At 44.2% G+C, this 12,508-nt stretch overlaps 1 protein-coding gene across 1 annotated transcript in view; it reads right to left on the reverse strand.

The window, feature by feature from the left end:
* LOC129697454 (uncharacterized) overlaps positions 1-12,508 on the reverse strand; it is a 191,663-nt gene that overhangs the window by 178,426 nt on the left and 729 nt on the right. The window lies entirely within an intron of this gene.

The following is a 12,508-nucleotide window of genomic DNA, read 5'->3' on the forward strand; positions in this document are numbered from 1 at the left end:
TTAAAACCGTGACCTCAATTCCGGATTATTTAATTACTGTAAAGTGTTTTCGATGTCCTAAGACTACAAATGAGCTATTGAAATGCAAATGTTTTCTTTCTTCATAATGTAAGCCATAAAGTCAATGACTTTATTATACATGAGATGAAAGTCCTGGAGAGATTATATAATTTTCATGGGAGACATGGGATTTTTCTCAAACAGCAAAAAAAACAATAGTAGATTTTGAGATTCTAACTGGTGGTTAGTACTTAATTTAAAACTAATAGCAAATTACAGTGGGATATAGATCCTATGCCACACCACAAACATGCCCGTTAAGAACCTGTCTATTGATCTCCTATTCTAGCACTTGGCCTGCAGGCTTCCACATCATGAATGAATGAATGAATGAATGAATGAATGCATGAATGAATGAATGAATCTCTTTATTGTCATTGCACATGGTACAACAAAATTTAAAATCATGTGATTTTGGTGACCAGGAGGATGGATAAGTGCAGGGCAGTAGATGTTGTCGACATGGCCATTAGCAAGGCCTTTGAGGAGGTTGGGCTGGTCTGGAAGGCAAGGTTTTGTGGGGTCCATGATGGGTTGACTGATTGGATGCATAATTGAGTTTAGACTTTAGACTGCAGAGATACAGCATGGAAACAGACCCTTCACCTCACCGAGTCTACGCCGACCAAAAATCACACCATACACTAGCACTACCCTACACACTTGGAACAATTTACAATTTACATAAGCCAATTAACCTACAAACCTGTACATCTTTGGAGTGTGTGGGGAAACCAGAGCACCTGGAGAAAACCCACGTGGTCACCGGAAGAAGGTACGAACTCCATACAGACAGCACCCATAGTCAGGAACAAACTGGTGCTGTAAAGCAGCAACGTTATCACTGAGCTTCTGGGCCGCCCTATATATTATTGTTAATTTATTATTGTTTAAATCATTTTAGATTAGGAAGTGCTGATGTACAAATGAACAAGATGTCCTTATACACCAGTAAGTGAAAATGGAAATTAAGTTCTGCAAGCAGCAAAATGGCAAATGACAGGATGGTCTTTGTCGTAAGAGGATTTGATTACAGGAGCAAAGACTTTGTGCTATAATTATACAGGACTTTGTTGAGACTATGCTTGGAGCATTGTGTCAGTTCATAAGTCATAGGAACAGAATTAGGCAATTTGGCCCATCAAGTCTACTCCGCCATTCAGTTATGGTCTCCTTACCTAGAAAAGGATGTACTTGCACAGTGGAAAGCAGCAAACATTTGCCAGAGATTCCTTCCTTTGGTAAAATTATCTTATGAGAAGGGCATAAATCTGTGAAGGTGGAAGTTATTGATATTCAAGGTGGAGACTTCAGTCGATCGAATTACAAAAAAGTTAAGGCTTGTGGGGGAGACACCACAACATTGGATTGAGACCAAGATTGGATCAGCAATCAATTTATTTGAAGGGAGACCAGGCTTGAGGAACTAATTGGTCTGCCACTGGTCCTTTTTTGTATGTTCTTATGTTTGTTTGGCTGTGTGTCAGAAGGAATCAGGTAATGAACCTCAGAGTGAGAAGATAAGAATGCAGAATAAAAAGGATTAAATTGGTCAAAGACTACTTCAGGACTTCAGGAAGTGTGACTTCAAACAGCTTAGTGGTAGTCATACCCTAATCAGCATCAATGGCGCCAAAGATAGACACAAAATGCTGGAGTAACTCAGCGGGTCAGGCAGCGTCTCTGGAGAGAAGGAATGGGAGACATTTCAGGTTGAGGCCCTTCTTCAGACTGAGGGAATTGGGTGATGTATCAGGTCGAGACCCTTCTTCAGACTGAAGAGAGATCCTGCCTGTCCGCCTAGTTAATCCAGCATTTTGGGTATATCTTCTGTTTAAACCAGCATCTGCACTTCCTTCCTGCACATCAATGGTGCCGAAGTGGAAATGGGTGAGAGCTTCAAGTTCCTAGCAGTAAATATTACCAACTGTCTGTCATGGATTACTCACATTGAAAATAGTGCTAAAAAAGCACACCAACCAAACACACCAGTTCCCTAAGGAACCTGCGGAAATGTTTCCAATGATGCATAGTAGTAAGTATACTGTCAGGTTGCAACACAGCTTGGTTCAGAAACAACTCTGCCCAAGACCGCAAGAAATTGCAGAGAGTTGTAGACGTAGTCCAGTCCATCACACAGACAAGACCCCCCCCACCATTGACTCCATCTACGCTCTGCCTTAGGAAAGCAGCCAACATAATTAAAGACCTCTTACACCCTGGTCATTTCTTCGTCTCCCTGCTCTGGTTGGGCAGAAGATACAGAAGCATGAACGCATGTACCACCAGACTCAGGAACAGCTTCTTCCTTTATTATCAGACTTCTGAATGACCCTTGCATAAGCCAGGGTATAGTCCCGATTATCCAATCTACGTCATTGTGGACATTGGACTTTTTCCTCTGGAACCTTTATGGTCATAGTCATAGAGTGATGCAGCGTGGAAACGGGCCCTTCAGCCCAACTTGCCCACACCGCCCAACATGTCCCAGCTACACTAGTCCCACGTTTGGTCTATTTCCCTCCAAACCCATCCTATCCATGTACCTTTCTGTTTCTTAAATGTTGGGATAGTCCCTGCCTCAACTATCTATATGGTATCTTCCTTTTAGAAACATAGACATAGAAAACATAGAAATTAGGTGCAGGAGTAGGCCATTCGGCCCTTCGAGCCTGCACCGCCATTCAATATGATCATGGCTGATCATCCAACTCAGTATCCCATACCTGCCTTCTCTCCATACCCTGTGATCCCCTTAGCCACAAGGGCCACATCTAACTCCCTCTTAAATATAGCCAATGAACTGGCCTCGACTACCCTCTGCGGCAGAGAGTTCCAGAGATTCACCACTCTCTGTGTGAAAAAAGTTCTTCTCATCTCGGTTTTAAAGGATTTCCCCCTTATCCTTAAGCTGTGACCCCTTGTCCTGGACTTCCCCACACATCGGGAACAATCTTCCTGCATCTAGCCTGTCCAACCCCTTAAGAATTTTGTAAGTTTCTATAAGATCCCCTCTCAATCTCCTAAATTCTAGAGAGTATAAACCAAGTCTATCCAGTCTTTCTTCATAAGACAGTCCTGACATCCCAGGAATCAATCTGGTGAACCGTCTCTGCACTCCCTCTATGGCAATAATGTCCTTCCTCAGATTTGGAGACCAAAACTGTACGCAATACTCCAGGTGTGGTCTCACCAAGACCCTGTACAACTGCAGTAGAACCTCCCTGCTCCTATACTCAAATCCTTTTGCAATGAAAGCTAACATACCATTCGCTTTCTTTACTGCCTGCTGCACCTGCATGCCTACCTTCAATGACTGGTATACCATGACACCCAGGTCTCGCTGCATCTCCCCCTTTCCCAATCGGCCACCATTTAGATAATAGTCTGCTTCCCGTTTTTGGCACCAAAATGGATAACCTCACATTTATCCACATTATACTGCATCTGCCAAACATTTGCCCACTCACCCAGCCTATCCAAGTCACCTTGCAGTCTCCTAGCATCCTCCTCACAGCTAACACTGCCCCCCAGCTTAGTGTCATCCGCAAACTTGGAGATATTGCCTTCAATTCCCTCATCCAGATCATTAATATATGTTGTAAATAGCTGGGGTCCCAGCACTGAGCCTTGCGGTACCCCACTAGTCACTGCCTGCCATTGTGAAAAGGACCCGTTTACTCCTACTCTTTGCTTCCTGTTTGCCAGCCAGTTCTCTATCCACATCAATACTGAAACCCCCAATGCCGTGTGCTTTAAGTTTGTATACTAATCTCTTATGTGGGACCTTGTCGAAAGCCTTCTGGAAGTCCAGATACACCACATCCACTGGTTCTCCCCTATCCACGCAACTAGTTACATCCTTTGTACTTGTGTTTGGCTTGATTATATTCCTATATGTTATTATCTGATTTGATTGGACAGCACACAAACATCATTATACCTTGGTACACATGACAATAATAAACCTAAGCCTAAACCTGAGGTCTCAACTTTAATATCACCTGATTCATATAATTTTCTAGGATCCAAAGTTTCTACCGCCCTCTCCTACAATAGACAATCCTACACAATAAGAAGTCATCAGCTTCAAGTATTTCTGCCCATTTTGTGCATTCTGCTCCAGTAAACAAGTTAACACAGGAACCCGAGTGACATGTCATACATGCCTTGAAGCCAGTAGCCATGTGAGTACTCAATGTCTTTGGATTTTCTGTGGACAGCTTGTTTGTTACTTCCTTGAGGAAGTCAAATTGACAGATCAGGCTTCTGCTTCCTAATCCAGGTTCATTGGCTTTATACTACCTATTATTTTGCAACTTATGCCCCTGTCCCACTTAGGGAACCTGAACGGAAACCTCTGGAGACTTTGCGCCCCACCCAAGGTTTCTGTGCGGTTCCCGGTAAGACCTTCCACTACCTGCAACCTCCGGCAACCACCTTCAACTAGCATCGCAAACGGCTTTGACTAAAAAATTACCGATTTTTAAAACGGCAACCTATATTTAGTTGTGTTTTGAATTTTTTTAAATAATCGCCTGAATATAGAAGAAGTGGAAACCACTTTCGACCATTAAGGAGACTGACAAAAACCTCCGGGAACCTCCCGGAATCTACGGGAACCGCACGGAAACCTTGGGTGGGGCACAAAGTCTCCAGGGGTTTCCGTTCAGGTTTCCTAAGTGGGACATGGGCATAACTCTCAAAATTATTGCTGATGATTGATTCTATTGTTTAACGTATGCTTCCATATTTTCCCTGATCAACCCATCAGGTTTGGAGGTTAATTAGCTTGGTGTAAATGTAACATTGTCCCTAGTGTGTGTAGGATAGTGTTAATGTGCGGGGATCACTGGTCGGTGCGCAGTCGGTGGGCCAAAGGGCCCGTTTCCATGCTGTATCTCTAAACTAAACCAAACTACCATTTTTGCTTCTTACACTTGCAAGGCCATGCTGATCCTGAACGCCTATAAACTCATTTCAAAATGCCTCCTGCTTATCAGATGCTTCTCCCTCTAGCAGCTGCTCCTGGTCCAAGCCACTGCTGTTACAGACTTTATCAGCAAGTGTGTAAAAGACTATGTACCAAAAAAGATGACATGTGTTCCTCAACCGAAAATATCAACTACCAGCCCACCAGCCGTGAGTGAGCTGCTAGCACATCAGGCTTGAGGGACTGAGCTGCCACCCCAAGAATCCATTTGGCCCACAATGTCCATATTATCCCTCTGGAAACCAGTCCCCTCAGCCCACAAATACCCATTCTAGCGCTCTGCTGCCCCTACTGGGGGGAGGGGGAGGGACTATAAATCCAGGAAGTGGTGTGCTTCACTTAGTCTCTGCAAGATAGATGAAGCCAAGCGTCACGTCTCTCTGAGCTCTGAATAACACTTAACAAATGTCTACACAACTGTGAGTACCCTTAATGTGGTTTGAAAATGAAAATATGGTTTGCTTGAAGTAAAAAGGCACTGCCTGCAAATAGTTGTTTGGGTGCTTTGGCTTGAAGTTGAAAGGCACTACTTACTGCAAATGGTGGCTTGGGAGCTTTGGCTTGAAGTTGAAAGGCACTACTTACTGCAAATGGTGGCGGGTGATTTGCTTGAAGTTGAAAGGCACTACTTACTGCACTTGGTGGCTTGGGTGCTTTGGCTTGAAGTTGAAAGGCACTACTTACTGCAAATGGTGGCGGGTGATTTGGCTTGAAGTTGAAAGGCGCTACTTATTGCAAATGGTGGCATGAAGTTGAAAGGCGCTACTTGCAGCAAATGGTGGCTTGGGTGCTTTAGCTTGAAGTTGAAAGGCACTACTTACTGCAAATGGTGGCTTGGGTGCTTTGCTTGAAGTTGAAAGGCACGTCTTACTGCAAATGGTGGCTTGGGTGCTTTGGCTTGAAGTTGAATTGCACTATTTACTGCAAATGGTGGCTTGGGAGCTTTGGCTTGAAGTTTAAAAAAATCACCATTCTATCTGCTGCATCTGCTGGAGGGAGGGGGAGGGACTATAAAACCAGGAAGTTGTGTCCCCCACTCAGTCTCTACAAGATGGATGAAGCCAAGGGTTATGTCTCTATGAGCTCTGAATAACACTGAACAAATGTCTACACAACTGTGAGTACCCTTAATGTGGTTTGAAAATGAAAATATGGTTTGTTTGAAGTAAAAAGGCACTGCCTGCAAATGGTTGTTTGGGTGCTTTGGCTTGAAGTTGAAAGGCACTACTTACTGCATATGGTGGCTTGGGAGCTTTGGTTTAACTTTGAAAGGCACTACTTACTGCAAATAGTGGCCTGGGAGCTTTGGCTTTAAGTTGAAAGGCACTACTTACTGCAAATGGTGGCTTGGGAGCTTTGGTTTAAAGTTGAAAGGCATTACTTACTGCAAATAGTGGCCTGGGAGCTTTGGCTTTAAGTTGAAAGGCACTACTTACTGCAAATGGTGACTTGCGAGCTTTGGCTTGAAGTTGAAAGGCACTACTGACTGCAAATGGTGGCAGGTAATTTGGCTTGAAGTTGAAAGGCACTAATTACTGCAAATGGTGGTGGGTGATTTGGCTTGAAGTTGAAAGGCGCTTCTTACTGCAAATGGTCGCTTGGGTGCTTTGGCTTGAAGTTGAAAGTCACTACTTACTGCAAATGATGGCTTGGCTGCTTTTCAGGTGGGGGGGGAGGGGTTATAAAACCCGGAAGTGTAGGTGTGGCTCAGTCTCTGCATGATGGGGGAGGGAGAGGTCATGACTCTGTCTAAGCTGTGAATCAACTGAACGCACTGAATGTCTACTGAACTGTGAGTTTGGTGTTTTGTGTGGTTTTATGGTTTCACCCTGCATGAAATGGTATGAAGCTGCATTTGAATTTGGTGGCCTTCGACCCTGCTTGAAGTGGAATGAAACTGCACTTGAATTTGGCGGCCTTGCATCCTGCTTGAAGTGGTATGAAACTGCACTGAATTTGGTGGCCTTGCACCCTGCTGAAAGTGGTATGAAACTGCACTTGAATTTGGTGGCCATGGATCCAGCTTGAAGTAGTATGAAACTGCATGAATTCAGTGCCCTTGCACCCTGCTCATAGTGGTAAGAAACTGCACTAGAATTTGGTGGCCTTGCACCCTTCTTGAAATGGTAGGAACATGGATTTGAATTTGGTGGCCTTGCACCCTGCTTGAAATGGAATTTCAAGGAATAGTCATGAGTCAACTGCCAGCCCACCAGCCGTGAGTGAGCTGCCAGCAGATCAGGCTTGAGGGACTGAGCTGCCACCCCAAGAACCCATACCAGCACTCCAGAAAGCCCCCCCACTGGCCACCAATATTGGAATTGGTGGAGAGGTGGAATATTGCGTCGGGGGACCAGCCCTCCCGTGTGAACATGGGACCCAACGAGTCCCACTTAGTCTAGTAAATTATAAAATTAAAGATCAATTGCAGCAAAGCATAAATGTATTTGGTTCATCAGCCTGTATTAGCCCATTGCAAGAGCAATCTAATCAGAAATATTTCCTCAGATCCATTCCCAGTAGCCCTGCAATTTATTCCACATCACAACAATTTGCAGTATGCCAAAGGCTTTTCTCCATGTTATCACTGTTTCTTTTGCCAATCATTTTTCATTTGCATCCTGTGTCTCATTTTATTGATTTAAGGGCACAGTTCCTACAATTTTATTGTCAGCATTTCATGAATTTGACAATTGGGAAACGGGCCCTTCAGCCCACCGAGTCCGCATCGACCAGCGATCCCTGCACATTAACACGGGCCTACACACACTAGGGACATTTTACACTTATACCAAATATACAAACCCAAGACACTTAACCTACAAACCTGTACGTCTTTGGACTGTGGGAGGAAAACAAAGATCTCAGAGAAAACCCACGTGGTCACGGGGAGAACGCACAAACTCCGTATAGACAGCACCTGTAGTCGGAATCGAACCCGGGTCTCTGCCGCTGCAAGCACTGTAAGGCAGCAACTCTATCGCTGCGCCACCGTGCCGCCCTAAGATCTCCAACAAATCACACCTGTTGTACCTCCACAACAGGACAAGCACAGAGCTTCTCTGGGCCAGAGCTAGGCTTTCCCGATAATAATGTTTTTAAAGAAGTTGTACAAGCATAGTAGAAAGGAAGAAATAAATTTACTCTGGTACGGTTTGAGAAAATACACAGGAGGCTTTTTGTTCAAAGCATAATTGTTGACATAAACCAACTAAGCCAAATTAGCAGTTCTGTCCTGTACATTTGATTTAAATCTGTTTTGCATGTCAATTCAAACTCTTTAAGTCGGTGTGTAGGAAGGAACTGCAATGCTGGTTTAAACCGAAGATAGACACAAAAAGTTGGAGTAACTCTGACCCTCTGTCAGACAGCATCTCTGGAGAAAAAAAGGAATAGGTAATATTTTGAGTCAAGATCCGAACTGACCCCTCTTCCTTTTCTCCAGAGATGCTGTCTGACCCGCTGAGTTACTCCAGCTTTTTGTGTCTGTCTTTTAGTCATTGATGCTTTAAAAACTACTGTCTTCTGATCTTGTAAGTTAGCAAGAGGAGAAAGTGGCAGAATCCAATGTGATCCTCTGTTTGAGCAACAAAACACCCTGTTACTGTAGCACCCATCATCACAAACTCATTAATTCAGGCAGGTATTATTCGTGAACTGCAGGAGGGAACACTTGATGAAGCATCAAATATAGAACAGTACAGCACAGGAACAGGTCATTCAACCCACAATGTCCCTGCCGAACATGATGCCAAGTTAAATCAATCTTCTCTGTCGACAGTGTTTAAGAGGGAACTGCTGTGTTTGTGTAACCTTCTCTGTCGACATGTTATTCCATATCCTCCATTCCCTGCTTATTCATGTGGCTCTCCTAAAGCTCCTTAAATGCCATTATCGTATCTGATTCCACCACCCCCCCCTGGCAGCGTGTTACAGGAACCACAAGTCAGGTAAAAAAAAATTGCCTTTGCCCATACTATCTTTCACTCTCTGACAAACTTATGCCCTCTATCCTTTGACATTTCCATCCTGGGGAAAAGGGTTGTCTATCTATCCTGTTTGAGTATCTTCTCTAAGCTCGCCATAGTCATATAATCATGGACTCGTACAGTTTGGAAACGGGTCCTTCAGCCCAACTTCCTCACACCGATCAACATCCCATCTACTCTAATCCCACGCCTGCATTTGGCCCATATCCATTCTAAACCTGTCCTATCCATGTACCTGTCTAATTGTTTCCTAAACATTGCGATAGTCATTGCCTCAACCACCTCCTCCAGTGGCTCGTTCCATAAACCCAACACCCTCTGCGTGAAAAAGTTACCCCTCAGATTCCTCTAAAATCTTTTCCCCCCCTTCATCTTAAACATATGCCACTCTGGGCAAGAGACTTTGTGCACCCACCCGATCTATTCTTCTCATGATTTTATACATAATATGTTCAGCATATGACAGCAATTACTCCCATAACTAATGTTTGGTGAGAGATTACAAACTGAGGATATAACAACTACATGACCACCCAATTCAACTGTATAATTACAAAATCTAAATTGCTGTTTACTAGAGGGATGATGAAAGGTCACATACAAGGGAGCATAATGACCATAGGATCAATAGTCTGAAGATCAGTCTAATGAAGGGTCCCAAACCAAAACTTCACCCATCCTTTTTCTCCAGCCATGCTGCCTGACCCACTGAGTTACTCCAGCAGTTTGTGTCTATGATCAATGATTTAGTTTAGAGATACAACATGGAAAAAGGTCCTTCGGCCCACCAGGTCCACGCTGACCAGTGATCACCCGTTGGATAAAACCCGAGTGGCTTTTATCCAACCCACTAGGGATAATTTACAGAAGCCAATTAACCTACAAACCTTCACTTCTTTGGAAGATGGGAGGAAACCGGAGCACCCGGAGAAAACCCACGCTGTCACAGGGAGAATATACAAACTCCATACAGACAGCACCCATAGTCAGGATTGAACTGGGGTCTCTGGCGCTGAAAGGCAGCAACTCTACCGCTGTGCCATTATACCACCCAATAGCTGGATTATTTCGCAATTTGAAGAGTTCCTTGTGAACCAGGTGAAGCAGCGCTGCATATTGATAAAATAATTGAGACTAGCCTCAGCCAAAGGGAATCATTTAATTAATCCGAATGGATTTATGACATGACAATGTTTCCAATCAATTCTCATCACTATCTCTCCTTTCAATATCTAGAAATGTTTAAAATGAAGGCTCGCATTTATTTGTATTATACTTTGCATAATTTTCTAAAATGTTTTTTAGCCACTATTGCATACTTCGGAAATGTGATCACGGCTGGACTTGACAAAGCACAACAGACATTTATCTTGTACTTGCTGCGGGATTTTCTTGTGGAGAAACTGGGTGGCATTTTATCTACTATCTAACAGGCACACTTTAAAATATAATCGATAGGTCATGAAGTGCTTGGCAAAAATCCTCAACATGTAAATCTCACTGGTTAAATGTGCCTTTGCTTGTTTCCCATCAATCTGTACACATCTTAATATGGATTGCACAAAACGGGCAATTTTTGCCAGATCACATTCTAATTCTTTTGTCACCATTTTGTTTATCTTCTAATTACTTTTCCCGGAAAGCATATGTTACCCAACATGCTTTCTTATCTGCGTGTCTCCTATTCTTCCCTCTCTGCCCTATTTATTTAAACCCTCACCAATTACTTCCAACTACTCTCCCACTGAGAGAATATCCAGCTTTGTTCTGGTGTAAGATGTTTTTTGGTACATTTCATTTACCCTCTAGAACTGTTGCTGTGATTTTTGATGTTTTATTCATTAACCTGATCTTATAGAGGTATAAAGTAGTGAGAATAGATAGGGTAAATGCACAGAGTCTTTCACCCAGAGCAGGGAATTGTGAACCAGATGACATAGGTTCAAGATGAGAGGGGAAAGATTTAATAAGAGCCTGAGGGACAACATTTTTATATGGAGTAAGTAAGTAAGTAAGTTTTATTTATATAGCATGTTTAAAGTCAACTCGCATTGACACCAAAGTGCTTTACATAAGATAAATAATAAGTTTCAATACAAACCATAGAAGAAGGTTAAAAAAAAATAAAGAAAATGGACACAACACATTATAGAGTTCAACACAAACGTCCCACCACAGCAGAATCAAAAATTTCCACTGTGGCGAAAGGCACCAGAAAGTTAAGTCCTCTTCCTCTGTGAAAACCCGAGGTCGGGGCCCATTTGTGGCCTTGCAGCCAGTCCGATGATTTTCAGGGCCCTCTTGCTGTGAAGATGGAACTCCGGCGTCGGGTGAAACATTCCTCAGCGGCTTGGAAAGTCTGGAGCGGCTGCCTCCTCCCCGGAGACCGGGACACTCGTAGCCCTCAGGCCGCGCCGCTTGGAGCTCCGACCCTGGCGAACTCGATCCCAGGCTCCGCGGCGCTCCAAATCCAGCACCACCCGTGGCCAGACGCCCGCAGCCACAGCTCCGCGATGTTGGGAGTCGGCGGCCACAGCGCTCCAGAGCTTACCGCACGGCGACCCGGTAAGGCATCACCCGCTCCATGATGGTGCCCCAGCGCTGCGCCGCCGGCGAAGCTGTAGTCCCAGCCGGCCCGACAGGAAACGCCGCTCCATTCTCGATGGTAGGCAGCGAGGACGAAGCGAAGAAGCAGCTCGGAGGGATGCTGCCTCTCCGACCAGGTAGGGGACTATAATAAAGTTTCCTCCTTCCCCACCCCCACCCACCACATAAAATACCTCCAACTAACATTTTTTGACTGGACTTAAAATTTAAAAAAAGGTGAAGAGACGGACTGCGGGCAGGCTGCCATACACAGACGGCGCCCACTCCTGCACATCCGCCATCTTGGTACTGTTTGGAGGGTGGTGGATATATGGAATGAGCTGCCAGAAGAGGTTGAGGCAAGTACTATAACACAGCTTAAAATAAATTTAGACAGATACGTGGGTAGGAAAGGTTTAGAGGGATATTGGCTAAATGTGGGCAGGTCAGACTAGTGTAGATGGGGCATCTTGGTCAGCATGGACAAGTTGTGCTGCAGGGTCTGTTTCCATGCTGTATGGCTATCTTTCTAAGCACAGAGAGTGGTTTTCCATTCTTCTGTTCCTTGATCCTCCAAATATCCTCGAGGACCTGTGTTCAGCTCTTCCCTTTGCTCTATATCGTATATCCCTACTCTCATAACCCTCCACATCCAAAGATTGCACATTGTTATGGTGCATCCTAGGACACCTTAAACTAAGCATTTCATTTGGGACACAAAAGGAGGCAGCTAACTATCAGTATTTTCACCTAACAATTAGATGGTACTGGATTCAAACCTCACCTCAAAGGCCTCATTATATTATGGTTTTGTATGGTTAGTGGTCTCATTGTTCCATGGTGCTTTATTGTAACATGTACCTAGAGAGTGAAATTCCTT

This window comes from Leucoraja erinacea, chromosome 5, assembly GCF_028641065.1.
Source record: "Leucoraja erinacea ecotype New England chromosome 5, Leri_hhj_1, whole genome shotgun sequence".
NCBI classification, from domain to species: domain Eukaryota; kingdom Metazoa; phylum Chordata; class Chondrichthyes; order Rajiformes; family Rajidae; genus Leucoraja; species Leucoraja erinaceus.